Source organism: Pleurodeles waltl, chromosome 6 (assembly GCF_031143425.1).
Source record: "Pleurodeles waltl isolate 20211129_DDA chromosome 6, aPleWal1.hap1.20221129, whole genome shotgun sequence".
Classification (NCBI taxonomy): Eukaryota; Metazoa; Chordata; class Amphibia; order Caudata; family Salamandridae; genus Pleurodeles; species Pleurodeles waltl.
This window is the reverse complement of record NC_090445.1, coordinates 1700508126-1700527038: the sequence shown is the minus strand read 5'-3', so window position 1 is coordinate 1700527038 and position 18913 is coordinate 1700508126. Positions and strand designations below refer to the sequence as shown.

Below are 18913 nucleotides of genomic sequence, written 5' to 3'. Positions count from 1 at the left end.
TGTGAAGTATGGACACTGCTGCTTGAGCTTGGCACTGCTGTTTGCCGCTGCTCTTAATCAGTCAGTAGTCGAAGTATGGAAAGACAGGCATGGCGATTGTGCGCAGGTATGCTGCTACCAGTTAGGCACTTTGTAAACACACTTGGAGCTGTAGTGACTCCGAAAGGTAACACCTTGAACTGGTGGTGTCATCCACTTACCATGTACTGAAAGTAACAGTGATGCACTTGGTGAATTGGGATGTGACAGTATGTGCCTTTCAGATACAAAACTGATATGAAATCGGCTTGGAGTAGTAGCGGGATGTCCTCCCAGGGAACATCCCCTTTCTGGAGCCAGAAGGGCTCTCTTCATAGGGTTTTTGTGGGGAATAAGGTCTGCCAGGCTCGGAGTACATATTCTGTGGGTCAGTGGCAGGATGGAGCGGGGCAGAGGTGTTGGAAGTGTAGGTGGCAATAGTGGGAACAGTATAGGGCGAGACTCTTTTGGTATTTGGTAGCCTGTAAGGGCTCAGACATGGTTCCTCCTAGAAGGCCAGCAAGCTTTTCAGTGTAGTCTGAACAAGTTTTGAAACCGGAGGCTTACCAAGAGTTTTGGCTGTGTCTGGTTGGCTGAGAAACAAATTTTTCTTTGCATCCAGGGCCTCTGATAGCTTCTTGAAGATTGACTCCTCTGTAATGTCTGACTTTGGTGTCAAGGTGCATCTGCACCGGCTTTGATGGCGGTTGTAGAGGAGCTTTCACCAGCTGTTTCAGCTTAGAGTGTGGCTTTTTGGAGCCTCCAGGCCGAGGTGGTGTTGGAGCATTGCACGGATCGATGTCTTTGGTTCAGTCTTTGGAGGCATAAAGCCAGCCCCTCAGTTCTGAGACGTCCCAGTTGGCGGATAGAAACCCACAGATTTGTGTTTGCAGCTTGACTCAGGGCTCATTGCCAGATTACCGTGGGAGTGGAACTCTGCCTCAATCGACAGGCGCATGGAGTCAACCTGGGTTTTGGCCCCAAGGCTGATGTGTTGCACCACTCGCTCAAGATCTCAACCTCTTCTATGATGTCAGTACTCCTGTGGAAGATGGCTTTTGGACCCCCGTCTGCTTGACCTGCCAGAATGCGGGCACATGCCATATCTTTGGCTCAAAAAAGTCAGGCATCTCAGACAAGGCTCGTCTGTGCATCCTTTGGCCCACCTTCTCTCCCCTCCAGTATCTCAGGATTTTCTACTTACAGTGGATGGTGATGTGGGATTCACAGGAAGTTTCGACACGGTCTGGGGAGGCAGACGTTGCAGACCTTGTTTTGGTCGCTTCTGGGGCAGGTGCGAGCTTCAAAATGTGTTGGCGAGGATTCAAGACCAGTTGAGGATGACAGCCTGGGGCTTCGAAATGAACCGATTTGTGAATGTCAGATCTGAAGTCCTGGTGTCACGGAAACAAGCTTTTGTCTGAGCAGTAGCACTATTTTCATTGTGCGGTTTAGAAGGTGAGCCAATGGAACTGAAAAAGAACCACCACTGTGTTCATGTCAATTCCGGATTAGCATTTCTGAATGTCCGAGCCCAATGGCAGAAGAAAATCTGTGGGGGAGACCGTGTCCTGTGCATTATGGACCGAGAGTGGAGTCACAACAGGTCTTTTGGCTCAGACTGCTTCAAAGGAAAACAAGTTGCAAAAGTCTGGGCACGTGCATTTACAGCCAAACATGATAGACAGACAGACAGACGGGCATTATACAACGGGTAACTGTAAGATGGGTCTATATTGCAATTGAGGTGTTCTGGTGAAATTTACAAACCACAAAACTTAAAGTCAAGAGGTGTATTAACGTCACCCGAGAGCCTAACTGGCAAAATAGGTCCAAATTACATATTACACGTGATGTACATGATTTATGAACTGATTTTACTACACTTCAGTACCATTTTCAACATTTGAGCATCATGTGTTTTGTATTAATTGAAGGCCATATACTGCAAATATATTGGTCTATGTTTAGGGAAATGTATGGTTTTGTCGAGTACAATGTGGTTATATTTTAAGTGTGCTTCATGCAACAATGTGTAGTTTCATAAATCACATTTTAAATGCAAAACAACCCGTAGGGAAATGAAAAACATGCATTGTAAATGTGTTTTTCTTTTGTAGAACATTGACACTGTGGACAGATATAAAGAAAGAAAATAAAGTGGAGTAGAGATAACGTTTTGCTGACACTAATCTACGTTTATGAGGTTTGCTTCCACACACGGGGGAGGATTCAGTGGTAGAAGCTCACATCAGGGACGAGCCTGCAAGGGTCAGCATCTCAGGGGGGGGAGGGAGGGATGGTCAGAAAACATTGTTTTCCCACATTAATTCCCATAGGAAATTTTAGGACATATAAAAACAGCTGAACAGAATTACACCAGAGTTGGCAGGTAGGTAGCATGTTACTCAAAGTGTGCTTTTTATATCATGGTGTAAATTAATTCCACTGTTTTTTTTAGAAATTCCAAGTCTAAGGAGGTGCTTGTGGTGAGCTTCAAAGGGTTAACAACTAGGTATAGCAGTCCCTGTGCTCGCTGCTGTGAAGCATCACTTTACACAAAGCTCTATGTAACCAGAAGGACGACTGGGGACACTTGAAAGAAAACAACCCTCAGCTGGATCTGCACAGGAGCTACAGAATGTACTCTAAGGAGCTGTCTGCAGGAATGAACAGTACACAAGGCGGCCACTCCAGAAGAAAAGTCTCTTACTGCATTATTCACTTTTACAGATCATTTTACAGAAATAAGCACTTTTTAACTCTGAATAGTTGAATGAAAGTACATGCTCTGCTTAACTGTTTTCCTTCTCTATTTTGTGTGTGTGCTCAGATTTTATGTTGAGTGGCACCCTGTGACGTCGTGATGGATCATTACAGTTTAGTAAGTGCTGTAATAATGATAACTTGAGTTTTTTTTTTGTTTTTTTTAAGTAGAGCGGTGCTGAATACATGCAAAGTCTGTTCTGGGCCCTAGGTTGTTTGAACCCCACCTGGGTGCCCGACTGAAAGAACAAGCAGCTGTGAGAGGTGATGCAGCATGCCGGGGGACTCTCAGCTGCTTTTCCTGGCATTGTCCCGCCTGGTAGAGCTGGGCTGTGGTTCAGGCCTGCAAGAAGCTAAGACGGCCCATGGTACAGCAAGGAAGTAATGCCTCCCCCCAGCAAGCAGCAACCAGCAATCCACGGTCACGGCCTGAAGGGCATGTGGAGGATTCGCTGTGCACTGCCAGCCTGGCAGGGCTGAGCTGCAGGTGCCACGTGTGAAGTGGTGAGGTGGCACAGGGGGGAATGAGGAAGTGACATCTCCACTATTCATGCTGCAGCCTGTGAGCACCTGGTGGGCACTGATGGGCTCTGGCATCACCAGGTGGCCTGACGGCCTAAACAAGACTTCTCTTCATGATCCCCCCTGCAGCGTTGAGACAGCACGACCCTACAGGACGAAGATGTGGCGGGAGTGCCAGACCCTCTAGTGAGACTGGGGAGGCTCTGCATACCTTTGGGCTCTGTTGGAGCAGCAGCACATGTGGTGGGTACTGAGGTGGATGACCTCCACCCCTGTGCCACGATCTGACATCTCATCTTCCCTCCCAAGACCTCTGGAAGGGAATCCATGATGACCCCAGAGGATGTTCTGTGTGTGGCAGCTACCAAAGCAGTACCAATTGGCTGTCCATTTTTTAGCACTATTGCCGCAACAATACCACAGGGTGCAGTCACTGGGCCATCATAAACTGGGGGTGAAATGATAAAGGACCAGATACCACCCCTCTCACCCTGAAACGGCCATACTTTGACAAGTCTGCTAAGCTGGTGTCCACCACAGGCTGTAATGCTGGTGAGGAGGAAACTAGGTGAATAGGAGAGGGGGGAGTGCAGAAGTCACATATGGCGACCATCGTACAAGCTACTGAGAGCACCAGACAAGTCCTGGAGATACGGACAGGCGAAGAGGGTTACAATGTGATCCTACTACAACAGAACCAGCGAAACAGTGGACAGAGTCGCAGAGGGTAGGATCTCGGAAACTGAAGATTCTGTGCGACCTAAAATCAAACTACCTCCAATAACTCCTCATGAACTTAGTCAAAGATGCGGAGGGTAGATCCCACAGGAATTATGTCCACCTGGTGGGGTTCCATGAAGCCGCAGAAGGTCCTAGACCTGAACATTTCCTCCTACAGTAGTTACCTTCATGGGTACATAGAGTACGATCCCATAGATAACTGTGTCATCGGCAAAGACTCCCAGGACTAACCACAGCCAATCCTGGCCCTGGGCTCGCCGTGGGGGTGTATACACAGGATACCTGACTTAATCAGTGGACTGGGGGCAGGAGGTTTTTCTAATCCCACTTCAGATCATGTGGCACTAGTCCGCTATCCAGCACTCCTAATTGCTTGGACATAGTCGGAGGTGTGTCTAATGATGGAGGACCGCCCAAGAGATGGCCATTCTGGGAGGTGAAGATGTGTAGCGTAGAGTTGTAGAGGGTGCTCAGCCTTGCTTTCACCCATGGTAGGTATGTAATGCACCAAGGCTCAGGCCGGGGATGATGAAGCTGGGTACGGAAACCATGCATCTCCTAATTGCGTGTTGGCTCATGTTGTGAACAACTGTGATGTAACTAAGCAGGAATGGTTTTTGGAAGTTGAAGATGTGTGGTTCCTTTGAGGATCCCAGCCCAATTGGTAAGGCCTCCGAAAGGTATCTAGTAGCAGGTTCTTCAGGCTTTAATAGTGGAGGGTGGGCAAGGAGGCATTATAATCTTGTTGTCTTTATGTAATTGTATTATGTTCTCTCTCTTTCTCTTTATATGGGATTGTTTGATGAACCTCATGGCTTATTGAATTACACACCTAAGACTGCAGACAGAACACAGTTAATGCAGGAGGAGAGAATCACCTAGCTGGTCCCTAAGGAGCTGAGTTTTCATGCTGTGACCCCTCAATGTGAATGGACTTTTTGCAACACAGCTATCATGGTGCATATCTTTGGTGGGAGCTAGTGTCCCTCCTGGTCAACAAATTCAGTCACAATCAACACCCAGTGGTCCAGCAGGCACAGGTGCACCTTTTGGCCATCTATGAATTGTCCTTCGGATGATCGTCATCCAGTAGTGGCAAAACGTCCGTAGTGGCTAACAGAAAGGCGATTTGGCCTCTTTCAGTTTTAGTGTCTCCAGTGCCATTCTTCCAGGTTAGCCAACTGACCCTTGGAGTCTCTACTTCGGGTTGGGGGATCAGCTTTTTTCCCCAAGCCAGGCACATAGAACAGAGTCCGAAGTCTGCTATCCCACAGTGCAGCAGGTGTAGTTGCCCCAGATTCGCAGCCTCTCTGTGTGCTTCCAACGAGTGCAAAGTGGGCTTCCTGTCCTCCTTGCAAGTCCAGCAAGTACTGAGGATCAACGTGCCAGGGGTGCCATATTTATCCCAGGAATGTGGTCTGCGGGGACCACCAGGTCACTAGGCAATGGGCTACTGAGTCCCCTCATACGTAGTGATGCATGTCCTGTAATGTGTTGCATCTAGCTATCCAAGAGTCGTATTCTTGCTCGCTTCAAAAGGGCACAACCCTTCCTCTGTCAGCAGTAAGGTAGCCCACCTTAGGTGTGGCTACCTGAGGGCAATACGCCCACCGTAAAACCGGTTTGGGAGAGGGTTTCACCTCTTTGGCCCTGTCTCCATGCTGTCTACAGGAATAAAATGCATCCTGCTCAGGGGTGTTGGTCTAGAGGGGGCATCAAAGGCGGCCTCCCTTTGAAGCATGCCTATGGGCTAAGCTCGCAAGTGGCCATCCTGGCAATGGAAGTGACACCTTACTGCTGCAGCACTGCCTTTGTTCCTGAGCCTGGGAGTCATTCACACATCTCCCCAGGCAGTCAGAAAGCGGTCTGTGTGTGTATGCCTTTGTGGGGCTGCTGGACAAGCAAAGCACAATGGTAACTTTCTAAAAGTTGCCTGCCTTTAACAGTGACATTAATTTCGACCTAGGCATCAGGTTGCATTTAATGCCACGGTTAATTTGATACCTTACATGACCCAGTTTGGTAATCCCAGTCACAAGTTAGCCAGGTTGGGATGCCACTTGGCAACTCTGTAAAAGCAAATGGGGTGACCAGCTTTACCTACAGCAAAATAATTTGTGACAAGATACAGTTCCCTGACATAAGACTCACATATAACGTTAAGGGATGGGGTGGCTTTGCCATTGAATTCAATGGCAAGGTCTAACTACCAGTGAAAACACTGTCCTTTTAGTCTGCAGTGGCAGCCTTGGAGCCATTTTGTACCTTGTCACATGAACGGTGGCACACACCGTACTGCAGACCTGAATGGAGACACTGTCTGCCTGGGATACGATATACTAGGGACTTATAAGTAAGTTGGTTCTTGCCAATTGGGTGTATCCAATTCGACATTCAATTTTTATAAGGTTAAAACACTGGCACTGAAGTCTGCTTAGCAGGCTTTGGCAGCTAATATTCCAAATTGACACAAAACGCTGGGGAGAGAAACCTGCAAAAAGCCGGTTTCCTTACAGGAAATAAGGCCTCGAAAATGCTGCACTGGCTATGTAGCAATACAGAGTCTCAGGCACGTCAATATAATTAGGGGAACGGAAAGTCAACTGGTAGTAATGGAGGAACAAGTGATCCAGGAGTTTACCACCCACTGCACACCTCAATACCCCTCTTGGGATTGTGGGTCAGGCTGGCTAGGGAAATCCTGCTGTGGACAGAGACTGTGTTGCAAGAAACTGCCGCCTTGATGGGTTTTCAAGGATGGGACAGAATCAGTATCTCTAGATCAGGAAATGTCATGTCTTATATTCACATGTGCTCATTTTTAAATATTCAAGATAGCCACGATCCGCACCAACAACAATCTGCAGCTTCACCATGCTCTGCATTGGTATAAAGATCTCACTGACCTCCCGGGCTTCAACGCACTTGAAGCAAGGCTCCTAATGTGAGACTTGGAACAGAAGAAAAAAATGTGATCTCTGTATCGCATCTTGATCGTTAACACACCTGACAACTTTGATTAACTCAGATGAGTTTGTGAGAGAGCTGTGGGTCAGATCACAGATGAGGAATGGGAGGAGGCTTAAATGGTTCTCAGAAAAATTTTCACAGCCGCCCAGTTCAGCTAAAGTTCCTCCACAGAGCCTACATCACCCTCCTCAAACTCTGGTGATTCAGGAAGATTCCATCCCCACTGCCTAAGATGCGGGAAGGGCCCTGGTAACTTTCTCTACAATACATGGTTGTGGCAGTGACAGTGTACTGGCCTCGCTTGGAGGGGTGTTGGGCTGTCCTCCAGACTCTCATCCCAAACTGATTTTCCTGCACATAATAATGGACCTGGATGCCAACAGATTTAAAGCACTCCTATTCCATATATGTGCCCCAGTGGTTAAAAGAGAGATCACTAAAGAATGGAAGAATGAATGCTTAGGGTGACAGATGGCCCCACAGGAGCATCCGATTTTCCACCTTAGGGTGCTCTCGGAAGATTGTGACGTGGGGATCCCTACCCAAGACACTCACATCAGCACCTGCACTCCATGCACACAAAGGCCCAGATTTACAAAGGTTTTGCATCAGGTCTGAGTTTCATTTTTAGCACAAAATCCTTTTTGGGATTTACAAACCAAAGCAAATTGGTATTTGCATTGGTTTGTAAGAAAAAGTAAAAAACAAACACAGAAACAGGAGTAAATCACAGTAAGTTTTCTAGAACACACAAGAAGTCATGTTAGAAGATTATGCAAGAACCAGAAGAGACTGCAAGACACCAATGATGGATTCCTGGACCTAAAGTCCTGTGGAAGAAGGGGACCAAGTCCAAGAAGCACTGAATAATCCAGGGACCCTGCTAACCCAGATGAAAGTGCAAAAGAAGAACTACCGGTGAAGAACAGTCAGTACTGCACCCAAGAAGACTGATGCGGGTTCCTGATTGGTGCAGATGATGTCCCATGCCGGATGGAAGATTGCAGTCTGGTTTGTGTCACTGGATTCCGCCAACAAGCCTTGGCACTTGAAAAGATCGCAGTTAATGGAAAATGGCGCTGCCTGGGACCAGGAGGGACCTCGTGACCTCTACCCAGGAGGGGGTGACAGGGCTCTCAGCAACTCAGAGCCCTCAGAAGACCAGGCAGCGTGCACAGGAGTCCCACAGCATGGGGACAAAGAAGGTGCAAATGGAGGTCCATGCTGCACGACCCAAAGGGATCCCACGCCGCCACAGAACCACTCAGGAAGCTGTGCGTCACAGGAAGGAGTGCTGGTGGCCGGAGCTGTGCTGTGCATGAAGAACTTTGTGGAAGGTAGCACACAAGCCTTGGCAACAGCAAACCATGTGGTGCACGGGGGTACTGTCTTGCGTGAGGAGGCAAACTCTTACCTCCACCAAAGCTGGACCTTAGGACTGCTGGGACAACTTTAGTCCACCACCCGTGTTGCTGGATCCATGCCCTTCGTCAGGAGAGTGGACCCACACCACCAGTCGTCGCTGCAGAGGGGTGCCTGCTGAAGTAGGGAAGTGACTCTTTCACTTCAAGAGAGATTCCTTTGTCCTTCTGGTGCAGGCTGAAGACAGGCAGTCCTCAGAGGATGCACAACCTGGAAACAGTTGCAGTTGCTGGCAGGAGCTGAAAATACAACATTGCAGAAGTTGTCTTTACTTCTTTGTTGCTGTTTGTAGAGTTCCTGGAGGGTCCAGCTGTAGCTTCGTCGGTAGATGGTCAAGTAAAGGATGCAGAGGATTCCTGCTGGAGTCTTGCAATCCGAATCTGAGGAAACACCCAGGGGAGAGACCCTAAATAGCCCTGAGAGGGGGATTGGTCACCACCTTGGAATCCACGGTGGCAAAACCCAGGGACACTCTGGAGGAGCTCTGGGCACCACACCTGGGGTGGTGATGGACAGGGGAGTGGTCACTTTCCTTTCCTTGGTCCAGTTTCGTGCCAGAGCAGGGACTGGGGGGGTCCCTGAACCAGTGTAGACTGGATTATGCAAGGAGGGCACCATCTGTGTCCTTCAAAGCATTTCCAGAGGCTCTGGGAGGCTACCTCTCCCTTGCCTGTAACACCTACTTCGAAAGAGAGAGGGTGTAACACCCCTCTCCCAAAGGAAATGCTTTGTTCTGCCTTCCTGGGCTTCAGCTGCTCAAGCAACAGGAAGGCAGAAACCTGTCTGTGAGGTGGCAGAAGCTGGGGCTGCCTGGAAAACCTCAGAAGGCTGGTATGGCGGTACTGGGGGTCCAGTGTGGAGCCCCCAGAGTGCATGGAATTGTAAAACCAATACTAGAATCAGTATTGGGGTGCAATTCACAGATGTTATATACCTTACATGGCCATATTCAGAGTTACAACTGTGAAGCTGGACATAGGTATTGACCAATGTCTAGTGCACAGGTAAAATGGCGTCTCCGCACTCACGAAGTCCAGGAAAATGGTCCTGGACAATGTGGGAGCACCTCTACTAGTGCAGGAGTGCCCTCACACACAGGTACTTTGCACCCAGCCTTCAGGGTTGAAAGGCCTGACATATAGGTGACTTATAAGTGACCTGGTGCAGTATAAAGGGCTGTGAAATGGTGCATGCACCATTTCACACAGGCTGCAATGGCAGTCCTGTAGAAGCCTTTGCATGGGCTCCCTATGGGTGGCAAAAGTAATACTGCAGCCCAGAGGGATCCCCTGGAACCCAAATGCCCTGGGTACCCAAGTACCATATACCAGGACTTATAGGGGGGACCAGTATGCCAATTTGGGATGAAATACTGGGTTACCAGTATGTAGTCACAAATTTGAGAGGAGAGAGAGCATAAGCACTCGGGTCCTGGTTAGCAGGATCCCAGTGACACATTCAAACACACTGGCATCAGGCAGAAATTGGGGGTACCATGCCAAAAAGAAGGTACTTTCCTACATCTACCCAACTGGAGTACTTTCTACTGGCTAATTAGTAAGTGTTACCTTGTTCGGTTAATTATAGTGCTTCTCCTACACTGCAGGTGTGTAAATGACGACGTGGAAATATCTCTGGGAGCGCAGAGGAGCCTCAAGGCCCGCACCGCACCAGTTGGCTCCCGACTCCTGCTTGAAATAGCAGCTCCCTGCTTCTGGGACTGTTTTCATTTGTTTCCCTGCACACATTTGCATGCAGGGAGCTCTGTTTTATTTTTGAGTGCAATGTAGGTAATAATGCAGAGTGTGTGTTGAAGGAGGGGGTCACTGTGGAAGTGAAAGGACTTTAGGCATTTAGATGGTTGTGGAGTGAAGCAGCCAATGTTCTCATTAGATACCCCAGTAATGACACTCCCTGCCACTCTAGTGTCATTCACTCTCTTCGCTGATGCTCCATGCCTTCTAACACACTCTGCCCTTCTCCAGACACTCCCTGCCCATCTCCGGACACTCTATCCCTGCCTCTCTCCCATTACCATAGGCTTATCTTCTTACTCTCTCTGTCCCTATCCTGACACTCCACTTCCTCTAATGACCATACATGCCATCATGACAATCGATAAACCCTTATATAGTTTAACACTCTCCACTCTCTCCCCTTTTAGTGGCACTCCATGTCCCACTAGTGACACTTCTTCCCCAGCTAGTGACACTCTCTGACCCTCTGGTTTAACACTGTCTCTCCCTCTAGTGAATCACTGTGCCCCTCTAGTGACACGTTCTCACCCTCTAGTGACACTCTGACCTAGTTCAACACTGCCTGACCCTCTAGTGACACTGCACGTCTCGTTCCCTGCTCCTCTGATGACACTTCGTACCCTTCTATTGATACTCCATGCTTTCTCATGCTCCCTGCTCCTCTGACGTCCCTCCCTGTCCCTCTAGTGACATTACTTGTCCCTCTAGTGCAGTGGTCTCCAAACATTGGAATGCTGCGACCCCCCCACCCCCAAGTTGGAATATAAAAATCCTTGCCCCCCTTTCAGAATTTTTCATAATTATTTTATAAAGATGGCGATGTTTAAATGTCTAGCCCTATTTAAACATTGCAGTTAAGTACTGTTACCTTTTTAAAAATGCAATAACATGATTCTGCTTAAAACAAAGGCCTGTTATCTGTATAATGCTTCTTTTGGCCAGAGTCTAGCGCACCCCCTCCCCTAGGATCACTTGGGCCCGCCCCCCAGTTTGAAGACCTCTGCTCTAGTGACATTCCCTGACCCTCTAGTGAAACTCCTTGACCCTCTATTGAAACTCCCTGTAGTGACACTCCCTGACCCTCAAGTGACACTCTATGACCCTCGTTTGACACTCCTTGTACCACAAGGACGCTCCATGCCTTCTGACGCTTCCTGCTCCACTGATGACACTCCCTGGCCCTCTAGTGACACTCCCTGGCCCTCTAGTGACACTCCCTGGCCCTCTAGTGACACTCCCTGGCCCTCTAGTGACACTCCCTGGCCCTCTAGTGACACTCCCTGGCCCTCTAGTGACACTCCCTGGCCCTCTAGTGACACTCCCTGGCCCTCTAGTGACACTCCCTGGCCCTCTAGTGACACTCCCTGGCCCTCTAGTGACACTCCCTGGCCCTCTAGTGACACTCCCTGGCCCTCTAGTGACACTCCCTGGCCCTCTAGTGACACTCCCTGGCCCTCTAGTGACACTTCATTTCTTTTTGCACTACCTGGTCATCTCCTGAGAGTTCATCCCTACACGCCTGACACCCCAGGCTCCCCCTTCTGAAGCTGCCCTATTTGTTCTTAAACTACCTCTCCTCTGACACCCTAAACCTCTCCATTGAACCATGCATCTTATATATGCTGTGCATTCTCCTCAGACTCTCCCCTTTCCTCTGACACGCCAAACATCTCTATTGAACCCTTGCAACTGATCTATAATGTACCCACTCCCGTCTCTTCTGACACTCCAAGCCTCTCTCCGTTAAGTCCTTGCATCTTGTATATGCTGTATCCTCTTCTGACTTTCCCCTCTCCTGAAATTTCGAGCATCTCTTCATTGAACCCCTGCATCGTATATATGCTGTACCCTCTCCTCTGATACACCTTTCTTCTGACACACCAAGCCTCTCCATTTAACTCTTGCATCTTATATATGCTGTAGACTCTCCTCTGACTCCCCCCTCACACTGCATGCTTATCCTCACTGAACCCCTGAATCTCATAGATGCTATACCTTCTCCTCTGACTCTCCCCTCTTGTCTGACACTCCAAGCCTCTCCATTGAACCCTTGCATCTTATGTATGCTGTTCCCTCTCTTCTGACACTCCATGCCTCTCTCTGTTGAACCCTTGCATCTTATGTATGCTGTACCCTCTCTTCTGACACTCCATGCCTCTCTCTGTTGAACCCTTGCATCTTATATATACTGTACCCTCTCCTGACTCTCCCCTCTCTATTGACACTCCAAGCTTCTCTTTAACCCATGCGTCTTGTATATGATTTACTCTATCCTCTGACTCTGCAAGCCTTTCTCCAATTAACCCTTGCATCTTGTATATGCTGTACCTTCTCTTACCCTCCCCTCTCTTGACACTCCAGGCCTCTCAGTTGAACCCTTGCATCTTATATATACTGCACCCTCTCCTGACTCTCTTCTGACACTCCAAGCTTCTCTTCATGTAACCCCTGCATCTTATATATGATTTACTCTCTCCTCTGACTCTCAAAGCCTTTCCCCAATTAACCCATGCATCCTATATATGCTATACACTCTCCTCTGACTAACCTCTCACACTCCATGCCTCTCCTCACTGAACCCCTGCATCTTATATATGCTGTACCTTCTCTGGCTTTCCCCTCTCCTCTGACACTCAACACCTTTCTCAATTGAACCCTCGCATTTTATATATGATGTACCCTCTCCTCTGACTTCCCTCTCTTCTGACACTCCAAGCCTCTCTCCTGAACTCTTGAATCTTATATATATTGCACCTTCTCCTCTGACTTTCCTTTCCTGACACCCCAAGCCCCTCTCCATTGAACCGTTCCATCTTATATATACACTGTACATTCTCCTCTGACTCTTCTCCTCTCCTTTGACACTCCAAGCCTATGTCCATTGAACTCTTCCATCTAATAAGTGCTGTACCCTCTCCCCTCTCTCCCACCTCTTCTGACACTCCAAGCCTCTGTCCATTGAAACCTTGCACCTTATATATGCTGTACGCTCTCCTCCGACAATTCAGGGTCATGGTTCTTTTATAGCTTGAACTCCACTGCCTGGCCTTCTGTTGACTCCAGCACCTCCCTTATAACATGTACAATGTCTGGCTCATCCACCAACACCCACCACACCCTTATGACGTACCCATCTGTGATGTCACTCCTCTAGTGCTGGATATCTTGTCCCCCTCCTTCCTCTGTGATGTCACTCCTGCAGGGCCATATACCCTGCTTCCCTTCATCTTCTGCATATCCTGTCTGCATATTCTGCCCACTGCCTTCCTCTGTGATGTCACCCTCCCAGGCCTGTATATTCTGTCCACCTCTTTCCTCTGTGATGTCACTCCCCCAGGTCTGCATAGCTAGCTCCCTGCCTTCCTCTGTGTTGTCCCTCCTCCACCCCTGCATATCCTGTCCCCCTCCTTCCTCTGCGATGTCGCTCCCTCAGGCCTGTATATCATGTCACCCTCCTTTGTGAGGTCACTCCCCCTGCATATCCTGACCCCTGCCTTCCTGTGTGATGTCACTCCCTCAGCCCTGTATATCCTGGCCCCTGCCTTCCTCTGTGATGTGACTCTCCCAGGTCTGCATATTCTGTACCCCTGCTTCCTCTGTGATGTCACTCCTCCAGGGCTGTATATAAGCCCCCTCCTTCCTGTGTGATATCACTCTTCCAGGGCTGTATATCTTGACCCCTGCGTTCCTCAGTGATATTACTCCTCCAGGCCTGCATATCCGGTCACCGTCCTTTGTGATGTCACTCCCTCAGGCTTATATATTCAGAGAGAGGCTGTGAAATATCCAGTGTTGGGCATTGAGGGATGCAGGCTGCAGTAGGGCTTCGGTGAACAGAACACCCTCATTCTTAGTGCCGATTCTCCTACCCTCTGGGAGAGGTAGGCAGAGGCTCACCCGTGCCTCTTGCTGCCCTCTCGCTCTCTGGCCCTTCTGGGCTTCAGCTTGCATCCTGATATGCCGCAATACGTTGGGGGTCCCGGAGGGGGCCTCCCAGCGTACGCCTGAGTCCTTGGGTTATGAATGGTGTGAGTGAGCCTCATTTTCCAAAGACACTCTTTTTAAAGAAGAGCCATATGAGGGCATCAAATTTAGGGGGTTCGTGGCCCCAGCGTGAATGGTGTGAGTGGACAGTAGCGGGGGTCAGAACCTTGACGTGGTGCTACTGCTCACTGGTTGTAACACAACTGGTGCTAATCTGACCCGTTGTCTGCATAGAGTGCAAGTGCTGCTATGAGTGTCCTAGGTGGGGATCCCCACGTCCTCTGTAGGCACCTGGAGGTGGAACATCAGATGCCTCAGACCACCCGTCGCACTGGTTGGGACAGAACTGGTGCTAATCTGGCTTTCTGTGTCCATGCTGTGCAGGTGCTGATGTCCGTGTCATGGGTGGGGATCCCCATGACAAGCTCTTCCACAGGCACCTGGAGGTCGAAGTTCAGATTCCACCATGGGGCCACTTTTCGCACTGGTTGTAACTCAACTAGTGCTAATCTGACTTTTTGTGTACATTTAGAGCAGGTGGTGATGGCAGTGTCCTAGGTGAGGATCACAACAACACTCTTCCATAGGCACCTGGAGGTGGAGCTTCAGCTGCCCCATGGGGTCACTAGTCACACTGGTTGTAAAACAGCTGGTGCTAATCTCACCTTTCTGCCTAGGTTTGTAACCTGTCCCACAATGCAGGGCGGCATCCAAAGTTGCTGCGCTGCGTTACGTGACGGAGCGAGCATGGCAGAGCCATAGCTACAGAGTTATTCTCCTCTCGCACTCTCTACCTAGCGCTGGCATACAATTAGGCTGACACTTTGCACTATAGTGCAAAGATGTCTACGTCATATCTAGCATAGGTTTTGTTCTAGAAGGGTTCCCTTCTCAAAATACCCTGCTTAGATTAACTTTAGAACTTTAGAAACGTAATGCAAACAAACACGAATCTCTGCTTTTACTTTGCGGCAAGGAGCTGGTCCATGGATGGTACATGGGTGTTCCCGTGCAACCACGTGTTTTTTGCCGCAAAACTACTAGCAAAAGTAGACAATATTTTGCACCAAAAATTAACTCCACTTGAAAGCAGCAGTTATCAAGCATTTGTAATGCAATGGGTCTCACATTTGCTCGAGTTAGAGCAATTAGCACTGCAGATTCCTATCTTTACTTTTCTCGCCAAATACATAAAAAATGGAAAGCAAAACAGTTGACATAAGCAAACCAATTGTAAGTGCCACGGCCGCCTTGAGCGTGAGCGCGAAGGAGACACACAAAAGGAAAAAGAAGTTCACTACCAGTCAAATGTATCAGGAAAAAGTGCAATTATTCATGTAACAAGGTCGTTGTCCAAGGCGTTAACAAAACTGCTCAAAGGAGGGACAAACAAAGGATTTACCAATGATAAAGGATTTTTGAAAGGCAAGTTCATGAACGAGCGATAGTGATGGGTGGGCGTGGTTAAAAGCCCACAGATAGATTACATGTCAGAGCAAAAGGTTTTATTTCTCCAAACTTTTCCCACTTTGCATGTGCTGCACTGTACTGTACCACACACATCCAAAATGGGTAAAGTTCTGGATAGTTCAGTCCTGCATGACTTTACATCCTATACCAGGACTAAAGTAAATATTTAGTCATCCCTGGTTTAAGTTAGGTTTCTGATCAGCAACTTCACCTCTACTTTGAGCATTTTGGACCCAGAAGTAGTTCATGCATCAGTTTTGTGGGTGATAGACACTGACCTGTTTTGGTATGTGTAGTAAATTGCCACCGTTGGTATGGTTACCCCCCACTTTTTGCCTAGTGCTGCTAACCAGGCCCCAGCTCCAGTGCTCTTTCCCTAAAAACTATACCTTTGTATCCACAATTGGCACAACCCTGGCACACAGTTAAGTCCCCTGTAAAAGGTACCCATGGTACCAAGGGCCCTGTGGCCAGGGAAGGTTTCCAAGGGCTGTAGCATGTATTATGCCTCCCTAAGGGATCCCTCACCAAGCGCATACACACTGTCTTGCAGCTTGTATGTGCTGAGGAGGAGAAAAAGACAAAGTCAACATGGCACCCCTCTCAGGGTGCCATGCTGTAGTAAAAATAGATGTGTTTGACCACTGACTTTGTGTTGTACCACTTTGCATATTATTTGTTCAGTGTTCACCAGTTGCAGATTACATTTTTTATTCATTTTAGTTGCCTATTGGCTTTAACGTGGCGTTAGACGTTGCAGTTGAGCTGTGTTTTTCCACATGGTAAACTAAGCTTGTTTCTTCGTATTTTTTCCTCACCAAACACAAACAGTTCATGATAAGAGAGCACACATTTTTTGTTTTCTTCAGTGCAGGGAACAGGTCAGCCTTGGAAGGAGAGCCTTGAAAGCCTGAATATTTCCATCTGAGAGCAGGGGGCCTTCTCGAAGGTTATGTTGTGGTTCACCTCTCCACGACACCTGCAGAGGGAATCTCAAGGACTCCCCCTCTCAACTGCGAAGCTCTGGACTAAGATATCCAATGCCTAAGAACACACTGCACCCGTAGCCCCCAGGCCTTAGAAAAAACGACTCCTGGTGCCTCTACATACAGCAGGCAGTCCTCCTGCCATTCCGACCGGTGGTGTGCCCAAGACACCCTCCTGGACCTCGCCTGCAGCCTCTGAGTGACCCCCAGGGTCTGCTCATAGACTAGCATTGAAAACCTGACGTCCTGTTTGCACCCTGCACCGGACCGCCCCTGTGCAGCTGAGGGTGTGTGTCTGGTGCCTACTTGTGGCCCCTTCAGTGCTCCTCTAATGCCCCCTGGTCTCCCCTCCGAGTTGCGGGTACTTACCTGCAGGCAGACTGGATTCCGAGGACCCCTTGTCTCCATAGGATCCCACGTTAAAAATGCTCATCTTTTACCTCTGCACCCAGCCGGCCACGTGTTGCTGGTGGTGGGTGTTTGGGGTTAACTTGAATCCCAACTAGTGGACTTCCTAAAACCCGGAGACTGAAACTGTAAGTGTTGTACTTACCTGTAAAACAATCTAACTATTCTTCCCCCCAGGAACTGTATGATAATTGCACTGTCCCCATTTTTAAAACAGATTATTGCCAATGTTTCAAGAACTGTATAACCTATCAATTTCAAACAAAGTACTGTTGATACATGTTTGAAAAACAGATCATTTGAAGTACTTACCTGCAACTTGAATCTTGTGGTTCTAAAAATAAATTAAGAAAATATATATTTTTGCAATATAAAAACCATTGGTCTGGAGCTAAGTCATTGAGTGTGTGCTTCTTCTATTGTTTGTGTGTGTACAACAAATGCTTTGCACTACCCTCTGATAAGCCTAACTACCCGACCACACTACCACAAAAGAGAGCATTAGTATTATCTACTTTAGCCTCTGCTAAGCCTCTGGGGAACCCCTTGACTCTGTGCACACTATATCTCAATTTGATATAGTATATATACAGAATCAGCTTCCTACATTGGTGGATCAGAGGTGTGGTCTACGACTTTGCATTTGCTGGGCTACTCAGCCAATACCTGATCACGCGACTAAATTCCAAAATTGCCTTTAGAAAACTGATTTTTTAATCTGATTATTTTTTTTTTTACAATTTTTAAAGTCCTGCTAGGGCCTCGGTTAAGTCCACTTAGCATCTCTTTTTTAGATTTAAAAGTTATTTTTAAGTTAGGATTTAGTACTAGAAGTAGTTTTTTTAGTCTCTAAAAAGTAATTCCAACTTTTAGTAAGATAATGAGCAGCTCGGAGGAAATAGTGGTGGAACTCAACCTCACTCCTTACTTCCATTTAGGGATGGGAGAGTTAAGGTCCCTCTGTAAGCTGAAAAAGATCAGAACAGGTTGAAACCCTACCAAGGTAAAGCTCCAGGAGCTCTTGGCAGAGTACACCAGGGACCACCCTGCTGAGGAGAAAGAACTCCACTCAGACAGGGAAGATGCTAGAGATGAGGAGGATGACCTCCCCGCTCCTCACCTAACTAGGGAGGCCAGGGCCCCCAGACCCCTGTCTCCAAGGACAGAACTCACTGGATCTGGATCTTCCACAGGGGAGTCCAGCTCCCCTGGGAACACTGAGGGCAGCCTCAATAAAGAGGACATCCTTTTAGCAAGGACGGACAAGAGATTAGCTTTGGAGCAACAACTCCCAGCTATAGAAAAGGAGAGAGCAGAAATGGGCTTAACACCCATTAATGGTGGCAGCAATATAAATAGGGTCAGATAGAATACTGATATCCTAAAAATCCCAAAAGAAATTGTCTCAAAATATGATGAAGGTGATGATATCACCAAGTGGTTCACAGCTTTTGAGAGGGCTTGTGCAACCAGAAAGGTAAACATATCTCACCAGGGAGCTCTCCTTTGGGAACTGTTCACTGGTAAGTATAGGGATAGACTCCTCAAACTCTCTGGTAAAGATGCAGAATCCTGTGCCCACAAGGTGGCTTCCCTGGTTGCAGGCTTTGGATTCTCCACTGAGGAGTACAGGATTAGGTTCAGGGGGCTCACAAAGCCTCGAGACATACCTGGGTTGATTTTGTTGACTACTCAGTGAAAACACTAGATGGTTGGATAACTGGCAGTTGAGTGCATGACTATGATGGGCTTTATAATATTTTTTATGAAGGAACACCTGTTAAGTAACTGCTTCAATGATAAGTTGCATCAACATCTGGTAGATCTAGCTCCAATTTCTCCTCAACAATTGGGAAAGACAGACAGACC

At 48.1% G+C, this 18913-nt stretch overlaps 1 protein-coding gene across 3 annotated transcripts in view; it reads right to left on the bottom strand.

Moving 5' to 3' along the window:
• Positions 1-18913, bottom strand: part of SURF6 (surfeit 6) — a 56735-nt gene that overhangs the window by 14959 nt on the left and 22863 nt on the right. The gene's annotated exons all lie outside the window — the stretch shown is intronic.